Raw genomic sequence first — 6000 nt, forward strand, 5'->3', positions numbered from 1 at the left:
AATTAGCTTATTTACAACAGAGGAACTAATAAAGTGCCATGAAAGCCTGAAGTAGGGAAATAGTCATTGGACCAATAGGATGGAAATGTTTCTCAGAAACCTCAATCTTGAACGATGAACAAAATTTTCTTTCCAGAAGAGAGAGAAGAACAATTTAGGCGAAGGAAACAAACTGAGCAAGAGTTGGAAGTAGCTGTAAGCACAAGATGCGTTTTAAAAAGTCCAAGGACCCGTGGGACTGGGATGAACAAAATGGATGAGGTATGTAGAGAGAGTGGTGAGGCATGAGGTCCGAGCTAGGCTGAGACTAGATTTGGGGTGGAGTCTTAGGGGGAGTTCTGAACCCCTGACTAACCAACCTGGGCTCTGTTGAAGGCAAATTTTTGAAGAAGGAAATGACACAATTGGGTCTGTTTCATGAACCATTATTAATTGCTTGTTTTGTCCATTTTAATATTATGTGTGGACCTTTATTGATCTTTGAAGCAAATTAACATCTCCTGGACTTGCTGTAAGAACTTAGTATATTAATATGTGAGAATAAAAGAATAAGCAAAGAGCTAGATTAACTTTGGTCAAAACATAATGAAGACAATATTTGGGAATGCTTACAAGTGAGAACTCTTTCAATCCTTCCAATGAACTATAATAACAATAACAACAGCAACAAAACAAAGAATCACAGCTCATTCTCTAAATTCATACATAGTATGTCAAGAAGAAAGTAATCAAGGCTTCACATGCCAAAACAATAGCAGAGGAGAAATTTTTGGAAAGATCTTTCATGACTATCTCTTTAGAGTCATCGCCCTGTTTCAGAGACGTACAGAAGTGTTAACATACCTTATTAAACAAAAATATGTCAGAAAAACACAAATTCACTTCCCTCGTTTTCTCCTTTGATCTGTGTTTTTCTCCTGGATCCTGACCCCTGTGGAGCAGGTTCTGCAGGTTTCCCACAGGGCCGAGCATGTCGCTACCCCCTGTGGGGTGTGGGACGAGCCAAGGCAGACCATTCTAACTGCAGCCGTGCATGCTCCACTTCTAAGAGGCCGGGGCTCATACAAAGTAGGCAAATAACCTCCTCCTTTGACTGCTGTCCCTTTTTAAATTTATTTTTACAATAGGGCTTCAATTAAAACAAAAAAATAGAATTATCAAAAAGTGGTCTGTACGTAGTTTTACTGAAGTTCAATTAAAACATGAAGCAGAAAACTCCAGAATCTAACTCATTTTTCAACCAGTGTCCCCTAAGTATTTGTTGTTGAATGATTAATGGCTGGGGTATAGAGAGGAGATACAGAACTGCTCTGAGGTGAAAGGTAGTGCAGTTAAAATAAGCAGATGAATGAAGAGGGCAGAATCAGAGCAGTCAGGAAAGCAGGCTACTAGCCTAGAAAAGGAGAACAAAATTAGAAGACAGAAAAAAGATACTAGTTTAAGCAATGTTGCCAAACACCGGATATGATATAGCCTCTATTGATTAATCATAAGACGAACATGGGAGAATTACCCATTTCCTGTTTTAATTACTGTTGTAATACACTGTGGTCAAAATGTAGATTGGGAAAAAAAAAAAAGTAAAATCTAGAAATAAACCAGGGAAAGCGTAAGAATAAAGTATCCTTATTTCTAAACATTGCCATCTGTTTTTCAGTCAAAATTATATACAAATCATTCATGTGATATTTAAAATGTAATGAAAAAAATACCCTTTCTGCACTCATTACATCAAGTTTTAATCAATTATGTTAGTATCAAAAAATAAGACATGTTAGTATCAAAAAATAAATATTATCACAGGTTCAAATTAAACAATTAAATCTAGAAAAATAAAAATTTAGATTTTCGAAATCAATTCCTTTGTCATTTCACAAATCTGTATTTTTGTGTTCTTACACATAAATGTGAGTTAAGAGTTCTACAGAAGGAAAAACAATGCACTAGAAACTTGATGGAGTTCTCTACGCTTCTGGAGCTGGGTTGGAAAGGTCTGTTGAAAACGAGCTTACAAATAGGGAGAAAACAGGCCAAGAGAATGAAGGAATATTAAAACACACATTTTTTTTTTTTCTGGCCTCTACTCTGTGTTGATTATTAGAACAGAAGGGACCTTTAAAAATATAGGATCTTTGTTTTCCTCCCGTAAAGGATTTCATAAGAGAACAAAAGGATACAAAGGCACCTGCGCTAAAGGATCTTCTGGCTGCTTTCTCTTACCCATTCTGGATTACACTTTCCTCATCTCGGATAGAGCTGTCTCTGGGGATTACATTAACCTTTCTAGACCATCTTCAGTAAGGCATTTAGCTAATTTCTTTGGGGGCAATCCACAACTTTCCAGAAGGGAGTGGAAGAAAAACATTTAACAGCCACTGAGCTCTATCTCTGCCCCACCTGTAAACTGTCACTAGAGTGACACTTCTGTCTCTCATACTGTGGTGTCTTATATATTCTGTAATGTGTTCAGGTTTCTGGGCTGAGGGAGCTGGCTAGCATCTGAGCTTCCGCGTCTTTGCCTCTGAACGCCTCAGATGTGAGTTCTCTTACTGAAAAAAACAGATGGTACTGTTTCAAGCCATCACTTCCAGTGGAAAGGTAGATGTGAAAGCAAATGAGGAAGAGAGCCCAGGGGAAACTGCAGGGTGTGAGAGGGACCAACCATTTGAGCTCAAAATAAAATATGAGTGAAAACAGGTTTATGCTGGAAATTTTCTGTGATCAACTCTAAGGAGAAAACAACAGTTATAGAAGATGGGTTACAAATATTTTTAGTCCAAAAGGAGAACAACAGCACTGATTTCTCTCTGAAGTGTGTCCCTTTTAAAGCCACTAGATCAGGGTAGGGTCATCTTCACCAAACCAGAAACCAGCGAGATTCAACTATCAAATCTGGACTATACAATTTCTCCCAGAATATTCTGTCCACCTCCTGGCAGCACAGTATAAGATACATGAACTTATTAAAAATATATTTTATAATTACATTGGCAAACCAAATCTTAAGAGGTATCATACATGCCTGAGCTATGGAAACTGGCTAGTCACTTTATATTTTATTGAATTTCAAAAACAGCTTAGAAAACAGAAATAGTGTCTAACATTTACTTTAATAGAAAAGGCAGAATGTGGAGAAAAGGGAGGGGGGGTGAGATGATGTGATTTGAATATATTACTGCAAAACAGAATACATTACTGCAAAAATGGCAATATCTTATGATATAACCAAATATTTGCTTTGAAACAGATAAGGACATGATTAATGCTATTCTGGTGTTTGGGAACATCCAAGGAAGTACAAAAATCTCCTTTATGTGCATTCCAGAGACATCACAGGTATGCTTCATTAGACATGACAGTCCTATTCAGTACAATATCTTCCCTTGAAAAGTGTTCCTGAAGTTAGATTACAAAATGAGTCACAGTGTCTTAAAGTGAAATTTGTAATTAGTCGTTGAAATTAGAATGTCATAAATGTCATCCAGAAGATTTCACCCTGAAAATTCTTTCCAGGATTGCGGGTACAAGACAGAGTCCATGCAAACACTGAAGAGCTACTTGTTAAAAACAATAGCAGAGCACCTAAAAAGACCAGTTTCTGGTGAGAATCTTTCTTCTGTGTATTTGAGAAACACACGTAGTCGTATTTATACCCAGAAATGAAGAAGGTGGAGCATTCAAACACTCATGAGCCAAAAAAATACATGTTTGCAATTATAAGTACAACACTGAAAAAAATACCAGGATAGGACCATAAGGTGGCTTTATTTCAGTAGATTAGTTCTAGATGTGCAAGATGCTCTCAAAAAGAGCAAAGAACTGAGCATATATTTAGAATGTGATATATAGCTAAGAAATGATAGAAAAGTAATAAATTCATAGACATTTCACAAGAGTGATAAATTCTCCTTTACTCATACCACTCACCATTTAATTTTAACAACACCAGGAGAGAAAAAAAAGAAAGCCAAGTCCATACAAACATAAATATCCAGGCATCTTTTCTTAAGTTCCCCCACAGTAGCCCTAAGACTGTAAAACATCATCCACTGATGTTAGCAGCTACTATTCTAAAATGGATATGTTTGTGTTTTAATGGTCACATTTTGAGAGTTACTTCATCTCCTACCCTCGCTTCCTCAGTCTTTTCCTTCAACATTCCAAGCACATTCCCCACTCAGAACCTTTGCGCAAGCCATTTCCTCTGAATAAAACACTCTCTCAGAGAGATTCAAGATGGCGGAATACATAAATACTGTGCCTGCTTCCTTCTGTGAACACATTAAAATTACAACTAAATTATAGAACATTCAACCTGGAGAACCATCTGAAGTCTGGCTGAACAGAAGTTTTATAACTAAGGATATAAAAAAGCCACATCGAGACTGGTATGAGGGGTGGAAACACAAAACAGGCAAGCCCCAAACCTCTGTGTGGTGGATGAAAATTGGGACGGGTATTTCGGCCGCAGAGTTTCTCCCCAGAGGAGCAAGGGACCTGAGTGCCACACCAGGCTCCCCAGCCTAGAGTACTGGTGCCAGGAAGAGGAGCCCCCACAACAAGTGGCTGTGAAAAACAGTGGAGATGCTAATAGTTCGGGAAGGACGGGAGGCTGTGGGAAACCCAGACATTCGCACACCAACTCTCACTCGCAGGCACTCACCTGGGGCTCCAGAGGAGGGGCAGTGACTCAGGAGGCATTGGAAACATACGGAGGTCAGACTGAGGTGTGTGGTTTCAGGGCAGGGGTGCCGGACAGTCACCATCTTCCTGTGTGAGGTCCTCCTTATGTGCAGCTGGCAGATGGGCTCCATCTTTCCTGTGTTGGGCCCGCCCCCACAGGCCAAATCTAAATCTGATTGGTCTGGTGAGCTCCACTGCTCCACCCTGCTGACTCACTGGGAACCTGCCCTATCCAACTTCCCCAATGCCAGAGGTATTAATACTTTCTGGTGTGCAGCCAGCCTTCCCCACGTTGAACTCTTTCTTGAACAACTGTCAGGGTTCGTGGGCCCCAGGTGGGCAGTGACTGGCCTCGGTGTGCTCTGAGACTTTTGCTGAGTAGCTGCAGGCTCAGCACTGGCACCGAACCAGAGTCTACATTAACCTAGTGAACTCAACTCTTCCCATTCTAGCGACTCCCTAAGATCCTGTCTTTCCCAACTTGCATACCACATGAGGCATTATCAGTGGCTGACACTTAAGGGAGGTGGCAGGTGGCAGCAGGCCACGAAGTGTCCTGGCTTTTTGCTGAGCTACCCCAGGCCTGGTGCTGGTAGTAGCCATCCTCAGTTTGCAGTGCGTCCTCTCCTATGTGCCTCCAACTTTAGCACAGGCATCAAACAACCATGGATAGCTTTATAGCTCTTATCAGGTAGTCCCCAGCCAGTAACAGGCAGTGGGTGTCCTGGGCTTGCACCAGAACCCCTCCCAAGAGGCTCCAGAACAAATATACCACAGCAGAGTACTGCCCAATTAACCCTACAAGTGGCACACATAAAGGGCAGTCTCAACAGGTACCAGAGCCCACTGGGGTGAATCCCACTCAGTGGGGTAAGCCCACCCACAGCAGCCTGTAAGCTGTGGGTGTGGCCAAACCCCACAGCCAATCAACCTAAGGGCCAATTTCACCCACTGAAGTGCCAATAGCAATCAAGGCTCAACTATAACTGAAGGGCACAATCCACACAAGGGACACTCCTGGAGCACCGAATGCAGGTGACAAGGCAGAGACTGTGCCAGGGCCCCCACAGGGCACCTACCCCATAAGGCTACCTGGCCAAGACTAGGGAACATAGCAGTTCTACCTAATACATAGAAACAAACACAGAGAGGCAGCCAAAAGGAGGAAACAAAGAAATACATCCCAAATGAAAGAACAGGAGGAAACAAAGAAATACATCCAGAAAAAGAACGAAAAGGAATGGAGGCAAGCAACCTACCAGAGGCAGAGTTTAAAACACTGGTTATAAGGATGCTCAAGGCATTTAGTGAGAACTT

General features: G+C 41.3%; 1 long non-coding RNA gene across 1 annotated transcript in view; it reads right to left on the reverse strand.

Moving 5' to 3' along the window:
- LOC141571021 (uncharacterized) overlaps nt 1-4828 on the reverse strand; it is a 264504-nt gene extending 259676 nt beyond the window's left edge. The window contains exon 1 of the long non-coding RNA XR_012495489.1: nt 4664-4828. This is a non-coding gene — a long non-coding RNA (uncharacterized LOC141571021). The remainder of the gene's footprint in view (nt 1-4663) is intronic.
- Between the last annotated feature and the right edge of the window lie 1172 nt (nt 4829-6000).

This window comes from Rhinolophus sinicus, chromosome 16 (genome assembly GCF_057876585.1).
Source record: "Rhinolophus sinicus isolate RSI-liver-muscle chromosome 16, RSI-T2T, whole genome shotgun sequence".
NCBI lineage: Eukaryota > Metazoa > Chordata > Mammalia > Chiroptera > Rhinolophidae > Rhinolophus > Rhinolophus sinicus.